This window comes from Equus asinus, chromosome 7 (assembly GCF_041296235.1).
Source record: "Equus asinus isolate D_3611 breed Donkey chromosome 7, EquAss-T2T_v2, whole genome shotgun sequence".
Classification (NCBI taxonomy): Eukaryota; Metazoa; Chordata; class Mammalia; order Perissodactyla; family Equidae; genus Equus; species Equus asinus.
The window spans coordinates 87570656-87588815 of record NC_091796.1 but is presented as its reverse complement, the minus strand read 5'-3'; the positions used below and the strand labels follow the sequence as shown (position 1 = coordinate 87588815).

Genomic DNA, 18160 nt, shown 5'->3' with positions numbered 1-18160 from the left:
CATACTACTAGGCAGTAATGAGCTGTTTCTGGAATTAGTTGAATAGTAAGATTTTTTGTTGTTGTTCTTTTAAGGCTGCTGGAAGATGTAGGAAGAATAAAAATAAAATTTATCTGCAAGATGTTTCTAAATGGAATGCATTTATGACATTCTTATAGGGCTTATTTGCAGCTCTTTAAAAATAATTGACTATCTAATTAGAGAGATAGATCACATTGGTATAGAACACATATACAGAAAAATACTGCTTTTTACAGCCTCTGCTATCATAGATAGAGAAACATACAGAGTGAAACCCACTCAATATTTTAACTCTTAGATTTTCTCTGTCTACATGTATTTTCCAAAATAGGGTTTCAAACATGCCTGAAAAGCTCCCTACTTTTACCACTTATTTATTTTAATACAATTCTCTGATTCTCTAAACACAGAAATTTCCCATGGTATGCACACACACGCATACACAGTGAACACAATTCTGAAGAATTCTTTCTCTCTACTTGGTTGAAATACTCTGATAACATTGAGAAGAGTATAATGGGTTTAATCCTCTTTATCTTTAGGCAACTTATTTATGGCTCATTCATATCTGCTTGACATATCTCAAGACTTGGAAATAGACTAGGAAACTAATTGAGAAGTCATTATGGACTCACATAGCAGCACAGATGGGTTCTCCAGAGGCTCTGGTGTTAAAAATCGAGCTCAACCATTTAAGGTCCTTAAATTCCCTAACTTAATCCACCTGTCTGGGAAATATGAAGAGGTGCCAATATAAAGGATGCATAGATGTTCATCACAACAAGTAAACTACCTGTGGAGGCATTGAGAAAAGGACACCAACCTGAGCCTGGCAGCTGAGACAGGGAGGCAGAGAAGGTGGGTAACCCACCAAGAAGGCAGTATTTGAACCAAATCTTGAGGAGTTATTACTTTTTCAGGCAGAGAGAGTGGGTAAAAAAGCAAAAACAATATGGATAATAAAAGCTAACATTTATTGAGTGCTCACTATAAATCAGGCACTAGTCTAAGTACTTGAAATACATGAACTCATTTTCTCCTCATTAACCCTGCAGAAATGTTAGTATTTTTACTATCTTCATTTTGTAGATGAGGAAGCATGCTCTTGTGCATGTTATATGTCTCCAAGTAGAAAGAACATGTCTAAAATTATAGCAGGGTGTGACTAGAATGTTGGGTGCATGTGAGAAATATTAGTGGATGAGGAAGGAAAGGAAGGCAGTGGGAAAACCTGTAGAGCCTTGTAAGTATGATTCTGCTGGAGGATAGGCTCATGGCTGGAATTTATTTAACTGTAATTGTCTCACAATAAATACATATTACTTGTTTAGAAAAGGAAATCAGTGAGAGTATATAACTCAGGAAATTTGAGTATGAAGGAAAGAAAGAGAGTGTCCTCACCTGGGGAGACTAGGTAGCTGATGGAAGGGGCAGGAAGCAGGTTCATAGAGGTTACTTTTCATTGTTTTGGTTTTGCTTTTAAGATGGGAAAGCCCTAGATATAGTTGTAGGCTAAAGGGATGATATTAATGGCACCAGTGGAAAATGAAGGCAATAAATGATGCCAAAAAGCTTGGGAAGAGTCCAGCATGGAAGGATGACGGGCCCAAGATTTTGAACAAAGGGATGAAGGGATTCTCCTAAAATGAGCACTGATGTGGGTAAACTTTGAGGTAGAGAAACTCATGATTGATGTTTTCTTCTGAAAGAAAGTAACATTTGAAACCCAGTGGTGCAGAGGTGGAAAAGGGATTGAATTGGGAGGTTGAAGGAAGCTGATCAAAAGTTAGAGGTGAGGGGGGTGCTGCTCAAGAAAGAAAAGCCCTCTAAGACCAGTTGCAAGCGCTATTCTAGTTGGGTAAAGTATAGAAACCATCTGGAGTGATCTAGAATAAATAGAACAGAGGGAGAAAGGAGTTGAGGGCAATAATGAGAGGCCATTTGCAGACTAATGGAAACTTCTGAAGCAGGAAAGAAAGTGGGTTTAGGTGTGAGAATTAAAATATTATGGTTTAAATTTTGAGAGATTTAGTTCAGGGCAATGCAAAGATGCAAGATGAGGCCATCAAGCTGGGTTGTTGTGTAGAGGGGTTCTTGTTGCTGTTCTAGTTCAAGCCTTATCGTCTCTTATTTGGACTGATTCAATAGTCACATAACAGGTATCTATGACTGGTCTCTTGCTCCCTTACAATCTTTTCTAACATGGCAGCCAGAGTGATCTTTAAAAAGCACACATCACATCATGTCATTACACTACCTACGACATTCTAATAGTTTGCCGTTGGATTTTAATAAAATCCAAACTCCTTTCCAAGGCCTGATAGGCCCTGTATCATTGAGCCCCTGTCCACCTCTCAGACCTCACCTCATACCAGATATCCTCTTGCTCTAGCTATATTCATTTTATTTCAAACACCCCCAACATATTTCAACCTAAGGGCCTTCCCAACAACCATTCCCTTGGTCATAAACATTCTTTCACCAGGCTTGGCATGCCTGAGTCTTCTTGCCATTCAAGTTTCATATTAAACGTTTCCTCCTTAGAGAAATTGTCCCTGAAGGAGCTACACACCCACCACTTATCCTATGTAACATTCTCCTGCTTTATTTTCTTGATAGCATTTTTCAGTGCATAGTATATTCTCTTGCTAATGTATTTATTGGTTATCTCCACCCTCATCCCCAGAAGGTATGTCTCATAAGAAATACTAGCATAATTATGATTTTCTGTTCTGCTTTTTTTTGTAGCCTCAGAGTCTAGAAGAGTGTTTGGTCCATGGCAGGAGTAATCCCACCCTCTTCACCCATGTTTGTTGAATGAGTGAGCTGAGAATCTGGGGCATTTGAAGGATGGTCCATTCTTTGGGATTCTGAGCCAAAACTGTCATTTTGTAGGCAAAGATTTAGTGGTCTGAGAGGCTATCATTCAAGATACGGAGGATTAGGTAATTACATCAACAAGCCACAATGAGAAAACAAAACCAAGATAAGAAAGGACACTACAGCAGCCTCGGCACCTTAAACCTAGTGATGAGCCATCAGAATTATTCTTCCAGAAAGTCCATGGAGCATTATTTGCAGAAGCTGTATCATTGAGAGACATTTATAATTTAAAGTGCAAACATTTTACACACTCAGAATTAAGTTGCATTGCTTTCCCCTGATTTGCTAAAAAGATAGCATGCAAGGTAATAAAATAAAAGCCTTGACTTTCTACCAAGCCTCTCTCTGATCTCTGTTCCTGAGGCTCTCTGGGTGATCTCACTACAAATGTAGTTTTAAGCACAGAAGAAAGAGTGCAATTTGAGTCTGGGAAGGAAGTTTGAAAGAACTAACATGTTGCTGAGGGGCCAAGAGCATTTTTAAGTTGGTTGGACCATGTTGCTGTTCTATTAGTGATGGAGGTGGGGATACCGCCATCAAAAAGGCAGAAAAATAAGTGTTCCTTTTGGAGTTGGCCTAGGAGTCAAAGCCATGTGTGCTTTTGAGGACAAGGACCTGGGGCCTTTCTAAGCAAAAGGCTGGAGAGGTAACAGATGTCCTTTGCCAGTTCAAATACCTTTCAAAGCAGTAGTCCTGTTACCAAGAGAAGACTCCATGGATATCCACTAGTTGGTGAATCCTACCTAGTGGAAATATGCCAGCTCCTCAGAAGAATCTTCTAAGAAAGGCCTGTCTTCTGAATTGTCCAAAATAGAATTTAGATGCAAACTGGAAATTGAATGCTCCATGCCATTAAAGAAGGAAAGAATCATTTGGGTAAAAAACTAAAACAAGCTAAATTTGAAGGCAAAGACTGTGAAAACTATTATTCATCCAGGTTGGGGTGGAGATGCCCATTATTATTATTACTAATAATCAGAACAATGATAATAAGTGAATTTAATCCTAAAGCAGAAGGCATAATTGACAGCGTAGGCATGAAAGTTTTATAATCAACCAAGTCTCAGCTGGGCAGAGAGAGTGGGAAGAACTGGAGAAAAGAATTACAATTAAAAAGAAATTGACATATATGAATTGAATTGGGCACATTATCTCCAGCTTCTGGTTCAGAGTTTTTATTACAAAATTAAATAGAGAGGCTAATTAGACTGCAGGAAAACTTCCACTGAACATCAGTTTCCACCAGGCAAGAAGACTAAAGCAAAGCATGAGAAGATGGGAAGAAGAATCAGACGTTTTCAAATGACTAATTTAAGGTTATTAGTGCTCTATTGAAGAAACGAGTGAGCGAAACACAGGATGGCTGTAAAGTCTGGAAACAGAGACGTATACATACTAAATGGTTTCTTGATATTACAACAAATGACAGTTTCCATGACGTTAGTGACATGACATCTGTGACAACTGTATGATCTGTTCAATGTGTATGGTCACTCATTAGCAAACATAGTTCAGTGTGCTGTGCGAAATTGCAATAAACACAGTGTATTAATGTATTTCTATCAATCCTTGCACACGTGTCTGCAAGGTTTTGCCTTAAATTATTTGTGCCTCTGATTTCCACTGAGGAAACCTGTGCCGTTGGGGTAACGCAGCGGCAGTAATCAAGAGGATTCAGAACAGGAGAACACTAAGCCCATTCAACACAGCCATGCCATTCAATCCAGCTTTGGAAACTTTCATTCAACCAGTCCCACATCACTCTGTCATAATAATGGGATGGTGCTTCATCCTGTTGGAAACCCTTTGAGTGGCCTTCTGCTAGCCCTTCAAGTGCAAGTATTAACTCATTACTTAAAATGGTCAAAGCTGGTGTGTTTCCAGACTGTAGAGCCAAACTGTAGACCAAAGACTGAGATAGAGTATGACTCCCATAGCAGGGCCTTAGCATAGGCTGTTCCCTTTGCTTGGAACACTTTTCCTTATTCTCCTCTTTTGCCTCCCTAACTTCTCATTCTGAACAGAACAGCTCTTATACTATAGCCTCAAGAAAATCTTCCCAGATCAGAACATTAGCTCAGGTCTCTTTCTGCTTTCTTAGCAGCCTGTCCTCCTTCACCATATTTTCATGATTGTGGTTAAATAATTACTTGTGAAATTGGTTTGTTTTATCTCTTCTTCCCATGATATAAGCTCCATGAAGACAGGGAGCACACATCTGTCTTATTCACCCCTCCATCTCCATCCAGATCCTTCCACGCAGCGTGCAGTAGCTATTAAATACTTATTGACCAAATAATCTTCCCCTTTAAATTCCCTACCACTGTGTTGAATTTACATTAAGTACTGAAAAAAAACCAGAAGATTACAAAAACTCCTTTTGCAAATGCTGCCTCTGCCTAGCAAGCAAAACCCAAAACATAGGTTTGCCAGAATCTCCACAGTCCTTTAAAAGAAAAATCCTTCCACCCACCACCTGGGTCTCTCTCTCTCCTCAGAGAGTTTCGGGGAGGGCTGGGCAATCTGGCTGAGGCCTTGTTCAACTGTCAAATCGTTCCCTCGGCCTCATTTACTGCGCTCTTCAGGACACAACGAGATTTAACAGCATCAGACATGACAAAGCCATCTCTGATATTTTCTAACATAATCGCCTTTCATTGTATGTTGCAAAGGAAAATGTCTCTTGAATTTAAAAAGGATGCTGAGATGGGAAAAATGTTTACAATGGAAGAAAGAGGAAAACTTTCTTACAAAAATACCTAATATGGTGAGGAGGAAAACAGAAGAATGTAGCTCACTGAAAATGAGGGAGAAACAGAAACACAAACACACCGTAATTTCCCTCTTATCAAATACACGATTGGCATTGTTTTACATGATTTATATTTCCCTCTAATCATTATTGTGCATATTGGTGATTAGAATATAACAAAATTAAGTTGCCTAGATGTTCACTCAAAATCCCCCAAATTAAAAAACACTAATCTCTCTCTAACTATTAGAGTCAAAAGAAGATTTGATAGGCCCTTTCTGTACGGCTGTCTGATGCTTTCAGTATGGCGCTGGAGGTGAGTTTTGCTATTTATCCTCTTTCTTCTTCAAACATTTTGATCTACTGCAGAGCCTCTAGCAATCTTCGTTTCCTGGTTGGAAATGTTGATAGAAATGATTCCCTTTAGAAATATCCTTGGGAACATCCTCGCCATCACCACTCAAATTTCCCGTCCTATCCAGGGTTTTCTCACACTTCTCTCCATCATCTCTCCTCCAGTGGATGTAACCTTTGGCTCATACTTAATATAATTAACTGAATCCTATTTCCAGTATATATATCCATATACGCCCAACATTAATTCACTGACTGTTTCTTTGGTGGAGCCCCAGCTGTGTTCTTAGAATGTATTATTCTTCTTGAGGGGCAGGGAATATGTAGGGGTAATTCTGTAATTCTTTTTCTACAGCACCTATCAACTAGCACACATAACGTGAAGCTAATAAATATATTGCAGTGATAAAGCTGAAGGAAGCTGAGAGCCAAGTGAACAGACTTTATCACCAAACAGTGGGTGATGGAACTCAATGACATGCAAACATATTGACTGACATTTCATAGAGCAAAAACTCCAAAGTGACAATTCTAATCCTTGTCCCTCTCAAAAAATATAAGCCTCTGGTGTGGAGTGGAAGACTGAGCTGTGCTTATTTCTGGATACAAAAATATTCAAAGCACTTACGTATATCATTTAATTCATATTTTCTCTGAGATGACTAAAGAATGAGTATTAGGGTGAAAGCCAAAAAACAAAAACAAACAACCACAAAAATAGAAGCACTTAAGGGAACACAGAAAAGAGTTGAAAGTTTTCCCTCAATATATGGAAGGAGTCGGTAGTACAATAATTCTTACTGGAATTTTGCATTGATAGTAAGATTTTGTAAATAGATGTATAACACTCAAGGCTCCACTATACCATGTTGTTACTGTCGAAACCCCATGCTTTTCTGAGATTATAGTTATTCATTCTGTGTATGTGTGTGTGTGTGTATGTGTGGTGTATGTACTTAGTAATAGTTTCACTAAACAAATTATACCAAAATCGGCATATCAACATAGGGCAGCTAATGGACAAGGAACAACAATGGTACAAGAGCATGAGGCTTAGAGGGCAGCAGCACACAGTCCTGGAGACCTGAGTTGTAAGTGCTAATTTGAGGTTTATTGATAAGGAGTTGAGGTCTCAAGACAAAATGCAGGTGCGTTCTAGGAATCAGACATCAAACTGTTATTTCAACAACTGCAATAACGGATGCTTGAAGACATTGGACAAATGCTTTCACATTTATTAGTGAAGATGATTTCCAACCTGTGAGTCCCTCCCAGGCCAACTCTTAATCAAGGGTGAAGATGCATAAGACATTCTTCAGACAAAGTTTCAATGGCTGTACTTTTCACCTGCCCTTTCTCAGGAGGCTACAGGAAGATGTGCACCTTCAGAATGAGGGAATAAGCTAAGAAAGACAACTTGACATTTAACATAAAAGTGAAGCCCAGGGATTTCCCAAAATTAGGGGCAAGGGAGATTCAGGATAACAGCTGTGAGGCAGGCCCAGAGAGCACCCAGATCAGACTGGAGCAGGACAGAAGACTCTGGTGGGGAGATCTCCAAGAAAAAAGTGGAAATGATAGACCACCTGTGTGTTAATGTTGAGAGGAGCTTTACCCCTCTGTTTGCTGTAACACTGACAGGTGGTTAGAAAAATAAGCCAATGAGACAATGAAAGTATTTAATAACAAATAGTTATAGGAAAAAGAAAATACAATCACAACAGTAGAATGTCATGTCTAGGGCAAGCATCCATTCCATTTTTTTCACTGTTTTTCCCCCAGTCCCTAGAATAGTGCCTGGAACATTCTAAGTACCCAGTGAATATTTGTGGAATAAATGGTTGCATGTATGAACTTACATTGTTCTCAATAAACAAAAGTCATAATATAAACTCAGAATGCTGATTCAACAAAAATGTGACAAAAATTTTGTTGGGAAATTGGAGGTGAAAAAGTGTGTGTGTTGAGGATGGAGGAACTGAGGAAACTCAAGCCTTTTCTTCCAGTCAGAAGTCATCAGTTAATATGTAAAACTGAGCAAGTCAAGAATTAGAAGCATGTTATTAGAAATATGACGGAAAGGTCTGAAAAAGCATCTAAAAGTGTTGCAAGTGTGGAGCAGGACTACAAGGCATGGTGAGGTGGGAAAGAGACTTCTGTCCTGTTGTCATTGGCTTGTTTTCTTTGAGGCCTCTAGAGACTGCCTTAAGTTGGGTTTCTCAGGAAACAGACTCTGAGGCCTATTTTTGTGTATGGGATGGTTTTGGGGGAGTGCCATCTGAGTCTGGGGATAGGGAGAAGATGAACTTCAAGGCAGTTGCAACAAAGACCTCAGCTGACCCCAACACTCATAGGGAGCTTTCTAGCTGGGGGGCCTTTCCCAGTTGTCCAGACTGGAGACAAAAGGCTGGGTGTTTATATAACCCCCAGCCCCATCCACTACTCACTGGATATGGGCTACCCCCAGGAAGGGGACTGACCCTGGGTAAAGCAGTTTCTTTAGTCAAGAAGCGTTCCTTGTGAAGGACTCAGCTGATAGCCATCAGCTAACATGCCTACTAATGATGTCTCTGCCCTGAAGTCGTGGAAATCCGGGTGCTATGTGAGGCTTTAAGCTATACAGATGCATTATTTAGATCAAAATTAAATTAAAACATCAAAGTAATACATGCTTATTGTTTAAATTTAAAAAGGTGGGCAATTTCCCCCTGGACATACAGCTTTGAATGACGAAACCAGAACCTGAAACCAGGCTGGTCCATCCCTAAAACTCAACTAGTTGTGTGGGGCTCAATAATTGGACAGTCTTTGAGACTCTTCCAATACAAACATTCCATGAGACTATAATCACAAACCAATAAGCAAAATATTTGCAATAAATATTGTAAAATTAGTCCTCAAGACCAAAATATGTTTCAAATGTAATCACTTTCTGGTAACGTGGTTTACTGTTGCCATCTTCGTTACTCAAAAAAGACATGGTTTACATTTGAAACTTGTCTTTTTCAAGTAGAAATTGACTACTTTATTCTTAGAGTTGACCCGTAAAAATATAGCTGGCTGCTCCCTCTGTAACTCTAATAGCAGATTACTGTGCTAAAGTTTCTGTAGAAAACTGACCTAAAAATGAGTCTGCTCAGATTTAGAAAATATTTAACAGCCCTACTAGTCTGCGTATTCCTTTAAGGTAGAAATATATTTATTTCACTCTTTGTTTCCCCAAAGCCTGGAATTCATGAGGTGCCCAATATGTGTATAATAATATATACCCAATGAGGAAAGAGGGTTTTTTCGCCTGTATTGAATATTTCTATAGCCCGAGTGCCTAGAACACTACCGGCCCATACTAAGTACTCTATTTAGTCAAATATTTGTTAATCGAATACAAAATCCAACAAAAATTGAAGTTACATGTGGGCACCATGGCTATAAATTTTACATCCTCATAAATTTAACTTGGGAAATACAGCATTTTCTAAATCAAATTATAGCACTCTTCATCTAGGTTAATGAATTTGCCATTTTATCAGGAGACACACGTGTTGTGATGGTGCTTTTATTACGGTTCCATCTTTCCAATAAGGATCACTGCTGTGTAGTCCTCCTAAATGACAGAGCCAGAAATTACTTAGCAATCACTCTTTCTTTGAATGAGAAATAGAAGAGAATCAGACACTGTGGTTTACACAATACATACATAAAGAGAATTATTTTTTTAAAACGTAGTCCTTTCAAAAACCTGAAATCAAGGATATGGAGGCAATTATATTATGAGAGTTATGAGAGCAATGAAATTATTCTGTCCAGTCTTTTGCATAAGTGGTCAGGAATAACATTTGCATAAGTTATATTGCATAGATTCTTGCAGACAGAGACTCAATAAAGACAAAAGAACACTAGCAAAAATAAATGCCTGAGGGAAGAAAACCGCTGAAGACACAGATGGAGGCATCTCTCATATTTGGCTTTAAAACGAAAACAACAAAAATAATAAGACAAACAAACAAAACCAAAAATAAATGACAACAACAACAAAACCCCATCCAGGTCAGTTCTCCTGAGTAAAAAGTGTCTATTTCTATCTTTGTCCTTGCTCATTTCTCTCTCATGAAATCCACTTTCAAATGTCATCCCCCCCTTGTCGATAGATCAAGCATTCTTGAACGGGATAGACAGGGCAGTAAGGAACTAATAATGATAATAATAATAATGAGAAATGGCCTCAGAGATATATTTCATGTGTCTTCTCTCTCCTTGTCTTTCTTTAGCAGAATAGCTTCCCAGCCAGTGGGGCATTAATCATCAGAACAGCAGCTCTGAGATAAAGGCTGGGTGAAATTTCATTGTGCATTATAGTGTGAGTTGTGGGTGCATGAATATGTGTCTCTCTCAGTATCTGGGAGGAGGAAGTGGAGAGGCAGAGGAGAAAAATCTGTCATTTTATATATTTATACTGCTCAAGACGGTCAGAACCAGTTCCCCATTGTTACTGCGGATTAAAATCATTCACGTCCTTCTGCTTTCATTGGAGGTCACCTCTCAGAAAGGAGGATAAACATTATGATAAGTTAAATTCTACCTACTTTTTTTTTCCATCTGCCTTGGGGGCATATAGCAGAGTAAGGGACAGGAGGAGGCAACAGTGGAACCAGGAGCAGGACTGTCTGATGGAATAAATTTTTCTTTGTTAACCCTCAGCTGGGTATCCATTCTTCAGCTTACATAACGCTTTGGGTTAACAAGGTTTCCTGTTTTGAAGAACCCTGAATTAAGTCTGGGCAAATCTTTTGGAAGAGATAGGTTAACAGATGCTACAAATTCTCAGCAAGGAACTGTAAATATCTACTAGATCCTTGCTCCAGAAAGGAAGACCCACATATTGCAGCATGACGTCATCTGGGAACTAGCTAGAAATGCATAATATTAGACCCCACCCCAGAACTGAATCAGAATCTGTGCTTTAATAAGATCACCAGGTGATCTGTATGCACATAACAGTTTAAGAAGCACTATTCTAGCTAATACATGCAAACACATATGAGCATCCTCCCTCTCTGTCTCTCTCTCTCTCTTTTTCTCTCTCTCTTACACACACGCATACACACAATCAGATGGGATGAGACATAGAAGAGGCCACATTATATACACAAGTCAATCAAATTCCCATCAAGTAATTCTCTCAGTGACTGCTAGCCACCACAGATATGGTGTACATTTATTTCCCCAGCCATCGATCTCAACCCTGGATGATGAGAAAGCCAAGGAGAACCTTACATTCTCCAGTTAGCTAACAGAACTAGCTCTCTAGACAACCCAAGGCATTAATTAGAAGGTTTCAAAAGGCAGGGCTGTCATAACAGCCTGAGCATGCTTCTAATTTTTACAATCATTCAAACATGCACCAGAAAGGTATGAAAGCACATCCCGCCCCTCCTACTGCCTTGTCAAAGATAGAATGGAAATATCCATCTTGAAGCCTGGCTAGCAATGATTACTGCTTCAAGTCATTTCCCTGTGGTATATAAATAGAAATAAAGGGATGTATTTTCAGACCAACAAAAAAAGAACCAATTCTTGGACCTCAGTTTAAACTGGAATCATTGATTCTTTTTGACAACTCAAAAGACATTTATTAAGTAGTCAATCTTCTATATGGGGTGGTCATTGTGGACCCCTTCTGAAAGCTTTTAGCAAAGAAGGGGAATCTGAAAAAGAAATCATTATTTGTATTATAATTTCAATTAAATCAAAGATGTTCTATTCATTTTTCTCAACTTTAGCCATTCATCCCATGTTATTGGCTTTAGACTCCACCAAGCTAATCTGTTAGGTGATCGGAGAAACCACCCAGAGCTTTAGAAACATTTGGAGACCTCCACACTGAGTAGCCAAGAGCAGACCCCACTTCCTCCCAGTTGTTCAGATGGAGCAAAATAAGACCTACCACTTGATCAGCAGTTCTGGTGGAAATTTTACCCTATAAATATTACAGCCTAATTAGAAAGGCATCTCTCAAACTTCTCTTAGCAACTCACAGACTTCCAGCCTGTCTGCAATGAGCGTCTTCTCCGAGGACCCTTTCAAGGACTAAACTCAGCTTTGGGAAGTGCTGATGCCATCCACCAAAATTAAAACATTGAAAAGGGGGGTGAAAAGGAACAGAACTGCGTTCTCTTCTCTCTCCTATTTGTTCTGCAAACATGTAAGTCTTTAAGAGGTAGGTAAACCCATCAAGCTCCCTTTTTTTTTTTTCATTAGAACTATGCAATTCTGCAGAGAAAATGTCACTGGAGAGTCTTACCAGGTAACGAGTAAATTAAAGACCAATTTCCTTCTCCCCCAGATCACTCTCTGAGAGGGGAAAAGAAAGTACCTGTGTGAGGGTAAGGAGGAGACAGAAGATATTTCTTGGCTGGCATCTAAAGTCTAATTAGACTGACAAATCTTCACTGCCTTCCCCAGTTATGAGGCTTGGCAGGAAAGGAAAGAGCCCTGGAGCCGCACATTATGTAAGGCTGTTAATCAATATTAGTTGAGCCCTGATCCTAAAAATAAACTTCCTCTGGAGGCTCTGTTGTCTCGAGGCAAAAGTGAGGGATTGAAAACTGTGTGGATTCCTTGTCTCACTTCTATCAAGCTGGTGGCAGCAGGGAAAAGGAAGAGGGGCCCAGCGGGGATAATTCTTTGGGTAAGTATAACTGTTCTTGATACAACATGATCTATATCCTGTTATAGCATCGTATCTGGGATAAGGTAGGTTTCTCTTGTATCCCAATCCAAGACAGTTTGATTATTCAAAGAACCTTGAGAAAATTGGGTATTCTAGCCAGAGTCTCAAAATGCCATTGACAACATGCTGTAAATGTGTGTATCACAAATTTGGTGGAAGCATATGAAATTGATGATATTTGGCCATTTTGAGCTACAAAAATGGCAATTTCATATGCTTTGCCCTAATAGAATACACTGTGTGTAATAACCACACAGCAAAGCCAATTCCTATGCCTGAAAATGAAAAGGAAAGAGTCTCCCATAGAAATTCCTGCTAGTTGATGAATTTAGGGCTCTGGTTCAATCTGGGACCCTCAGAGGAAATCCTGGGTCATTGTGGCTTTGTGTGTATATAGACAAAATTGTGCTTCTTGTGCTCAACCAATCACACAGGACAGCTAAGCCCTCTGAGGATCTGTGAGTTCTAGGAGAGTCTCTCGGGTTGAAGTGGTTTCCTAATGTCTAGCATCTAGTGAAAACTCATGAGGTAGGCCATGGTCTAAGGTCTTTCCACACATGATGGTATTTTCTACTCACAACAAGCCTATGGGGAATTTACTGTTATGCCCATTTTACAGATAATGAAACTGAGGCTTAGAGAGGCTCATTACCCTGCTCAGAGATACAGAGCTAAGTAACTGAAAGAACTGGACTCCAACCTGTAAATTCTGACTTTAACGTGTACTCTCTTCCCTTCAATATACTGAGACTCTTCTCAGATTATGTAGTGAAGGATCAGCTTTTTTTTAAAAGCTTTTTTTTTCCTTTTTCTCTCCAAAGCCCCCCGGTACATAGTTGTATATTCTTCGTTGTGGGTCCTTCTAGTTGTGGCATGTGGGATGCTGCCTCAGCGTGGTTTGATGAGCAGTGCCATGTCCGCGCCCAGGATTCGAACCAATGAAACACTGGGCCGCCTGCAGCGGAGCGCGCAAACTTAACCACTCGGCCACGGGGCCAACCTCTGAAGGATCACCTTTTTAATCACAAGGTTTTGCTTTGTTTTGTTTTGCAAGAATCAATATCAAGGCTGAAGCATTCTTCTTACTGTCTCCAGCCTAACCCTGAAAGCAGACCAAAAGGAGGACTTTCCATATAGGTATTACTACAAAGCCTGAAAAATTGTAGCTCCCTTCTGAAACTTTTCAAAGTGATTCACATTCGACCGCAGACTTTGTAAGTTTGCAAGAAGAATGAAATCTCACAGTCTCAAGTCTTTCATTTCTACTGTTTATTAGGATAGCGCCAATCCAGAAGGAGCACTGTGATTTTCTGGTAATTTTCTAGGGCCAGGCAGCAGTGGCCAATGTCAAGGTGACTTTACCAATGCCTATCACAGAAAAAGTGGGTCTAGTCAGTATCCTGCAAATAGCTTAGAAACACTTCCAAATGGTGATTTGCACAGAACACACTGAGTTCTTCCTTTACTGATAACAACTCAGTCTGGAGGCCTAGGGTAAGAGAATACACATTATTCTTGGAACTGTTTTTCTTTTGGCCTTTTCCTGTCTCACAGGAACATTTTGGTCTTGGTGGCTGAAAGTTATTGCTAAAAGACTCGTGTTTCTCATTTTTGCCTTCTATCCTGAATGAGGACCAAGGAATTTGAGTGTAGACTGAGTTGAACTTTACTGTTTTGGAAGCTGATCTATCAATGTCATGATAGTAACCCACTGACATTGGGTCAGTGGTTATGTAATGGAAGTGCCTGCACAATTGCTGGGTCATCCCTATAGTGAGACCCACAGGGAACCCAATCCAGTTCTCCTCTTTTGGTCCTCTTCCACTTGGGAGAGATTCAGGCCAAGACTCTCAGAGTCTGGATCTCTTGTCTCTCACTCTATACACTCTCTGTTCTAGTTGGACTTGACTATCTCCCTCAGGAATTATAATCTCTGACTTTGACAATTTAGCTTCTGACGTTCAACCAACCTGGGATTTATTCCTCTCTCCATGTATCCAAATGTACTGACTCTATAAGGCCCAGTTCCAAACCCACCTCATTCATAAGATCTGACCAAGCCAACGACACACCACTTCTCACCCTCACAACGCACCACCATTTGTAAGTCACTACCTCATGTTCGTGGCTAATGTCAAGTCCTCTTTAGATTGTAGACTCCATGATGGCAAGGATCCTAGATTCCTCTTCTTTGTAATCCACAAAATATGTATGGATAGACATACTTTAGAACAGAACATATTCTCCAAGGCCTATGGAACTTCAGGTTTGTTTAAAAGTAGAAGAGAAAATTAAAGATGGGTAGTGAGGTATTAGAGAAGTCCATTCTTGAGATCTTAGAGACTTTATTTGCCAGAACTAATTTTAGCCTCCAAATTCTACTGATCCTCCTTCAAATCCCTATCCCCCTAAAACCTCCTAGCCCCCACTTTGAACTACAGACACTACTATGAGTAAAAGCAACCCCATTTTCTGAGGTAGATCCTTCTTGAGAGGGTATTGACTTGCATACCAAATGTTGGGGATAGAATACAATAATAAGATTAAAAAATATTCAATCTTACTCTTCATGATGTTCTGTGTTTTAAGCACTTTGCTTATATTAACTCACATATCCTCACAATAATCACTTGATATAAGCACTAGGAGTACCTTCTTTCTCCCTAATTTTACAATATGGTAGACTTAGGCTGGTTGCAAATTCTTGCTACTCCTCCCATTGGAAAGTGAGGTTTATGTCTCCTTCCCTGATACTGAGAATGCTTTGTGACTTATTTGACCAACAGAATACAGTGGAAGTGATACTGTGCAGGTTTCCAGGTTCAGGCTATAAGAAACTGGCAGTCTGTACTTCCTATCCCTTGGAAAATGCTTTCTGGAAGCCCTGAGCCTCCATGAAAGAAGTCCAACTACTCTGCTGGAAAGAATACATGGAGAGTCCTGGCGACTACATGGAGAGGGAAAGGAACGCGGTTGAGTCCAGGGTTTCCAGTTAACCCACCAAGGTACAAGGCACGAGTGAAGTCAGAGCTTCCAGACCAGTGCAGCCACTGAGTGACCTCAGTCAACAACATATGGGCAGAAGAATTGCCTACATGGATCATTTTGGAGGGAAAACTTTCCACAAGCCCATACCACTCCTAGTTGTTAAATGATGATAAGAAATGTAATAAAGCCTATCTTGTTTTCTGATTTATTCAATAAATATTTATTGAGCACCTACTAAACGCCAGACCTTTACTTTTATCATGCACTCCCTTTCTTTCTCAATGTGCCCACCTTGCTTTCTCAATCTTAACTTTTTTTGTAATTTAGGGGAAGACCTAGAGACTTTCTTCTTAATATAGGGTGAAGATCTGATGCTTGGGCACCATAGCTGTGAGGAATTTAACACGGTCCATGTAATTCACAAGTAGTTCTAAAACAAACTAGAGTATCAGAAAGATCAAAGTACCCATTACTTCCAGGAGGCTGGAGCTTTGGAGGGCATATCAACTCAAAAACTATTTGTTCACATTCCCACATAGTTAAGAGCAGCACCGAAGGCACTTTGCAGTTTTCCTTTGATCTGAAATCAACACCAACCAAGGTCTATCAGAAATGAATTGCTCAAATGATGTTTTCTTAGCTTATGCTTAAAAAAGGAACCAGTGGATCTTTTAATAACTAGGTTTTTATACTTGTGGATTCACATGCTTATCTTGTTTCTCCTAGAAGAGTTTAATTTTAGGACAACCTGATTTAGCAACGGTACCAAAGCAAAGGAAGACAGAACAGAGTATCATTTGGAAAAGGCTGTAAGATTTCACACATAGGTGGAAATGTGAATGATAGGCCTGGTGAATATTAAATCCAGTCTTCCCACTCCTTTTTCTCTTTTCTGAAGTGTCTCCAGAGATGGAATTTTTAGGAGTCCACTTCACCCAAGAAAATTAGCTGGATCACACAGGGCATACTAGAGCCTCTGAGACTGATTACATCACCCAAAGACTTTGGAGTCTGGAAATTGTCCTAAACCTTGGATGGAATCCAAGTGTTATTGAGTCCCCAGTCCTCACATAGGCCTGATGTGATCTACAGAATATACTTGAGATTCAAATAAGCTTGGAGACAAGGGAGGCTATTGAGTTTTTATGGATCCCAGGACTAAGTTCTTTCAGCTAGTTGGAAAGATCAAAAATATCCAAAACCCTTGGCATAAAATTGTTTCCTCTGCCTCGTCTTTACAAAGAATAAGGTTTTTTTTTTTAATCCCTCATCCCAGTCTAATCTAATTCTGCTAGTCTGTTGGCTTTCCTCCAAGAGTATGTATTTACACACCCTTAAAAACAAAGAGTTTCGACAGATTTATAATTCATTTTTATAGCCTTGGTAGAAGCAAGAGGAAAGACATGTAGATGTTATCCAATTATTACTAGACTCAAAGGAAAAGAAACGCACCAGACAGGAGGCTGTTAGGGCATCCTCCAGCTGCCCACATCCTCTAAAATGATAACAGGTTCTATGATGTTTAGAGTCATAATCACTTGTCAGACTTCTGTACTTTGTATCCTACTCTTCTCCAGAAGTTCTGGCTTTCTTAGTTTGTGGGAAGACTCACCCATCTGCTCCCATTTATGTATTTGCTGCAGAAGTGAAAGTCAAAAACCAGTAATTATCGTGGCTTAGTCTCTGAATCCCTGTGTAACACTAAATCCTCTTGAGGTCGGCGAAAATTTGGCCTTGAAAAAGACTACAGGACCAGCCATTCCTATGAAGAAAAAGCCATTTGCTCCTCTGCTTCCCACAGAGTTAGTGGAATGTATTCTGACAGAAACAGAACAAGTCTGCCAAGACCTGTGCAGACAGAACTATCCTTTCACCAACAATAAACAGATCTGCTCTTGAGCTATAAAGAGTCATAATAGAAATATATATTGCCTTTTATCTTCTTTTCAGTGAGTAGAGTGAAGTGTCAGGAGTTATTGCTTTAATATCAGTAGAGAAGAAGCTATTTTTTTGAGCATGTGTGGAGGTATGCTTGTAGCAGCACGGGCGACAATAATACTGCTATGCTAACCAGGTTCTTAGTAGCCTTTCTAAAACACTTAACATTGGCTGATGACATCATCAGAACATACAGCTTCAAGTCATTCCTGTGGAGTGATTTAAGGAGCTCCCTGGATATTTCCGATCAAAGAAAAGGGGAAAGGAAGACAACACTTTTACGTCTACCTAACTCGAACTTAATTCAGAAGAATGAGAAAACATAGGGGGTTTAATTGATTATTGGCTTTAAGTTTACAATGCCCACTGAAGTCAATGGAAGGGTGATGTCAAAGACTAAATTGAGCCCCTGGATAATGTCTTAAAACTAAGAAAAAGAAAGGACCAGCACCGATCTACTGAATCTTCTACAAACTCTAACTAGACTAGGGGTA

At 39.7% G+C, this 18160-nt stretch overlaps 1 protein-coding gene across 24 annotated transcripts in view; it reads right to left on the bottom strand.

Annotated features, from left to right (window-relative positions):
- The window catches only part of NRXN3 (neurexin 3), a 1439541-nt gene that overhangs the window by 116744 nt on the left and 1304637 nt on the right, over nucleotides 1-18160 (bottom strand). The window lies entirely within an intron of this gene.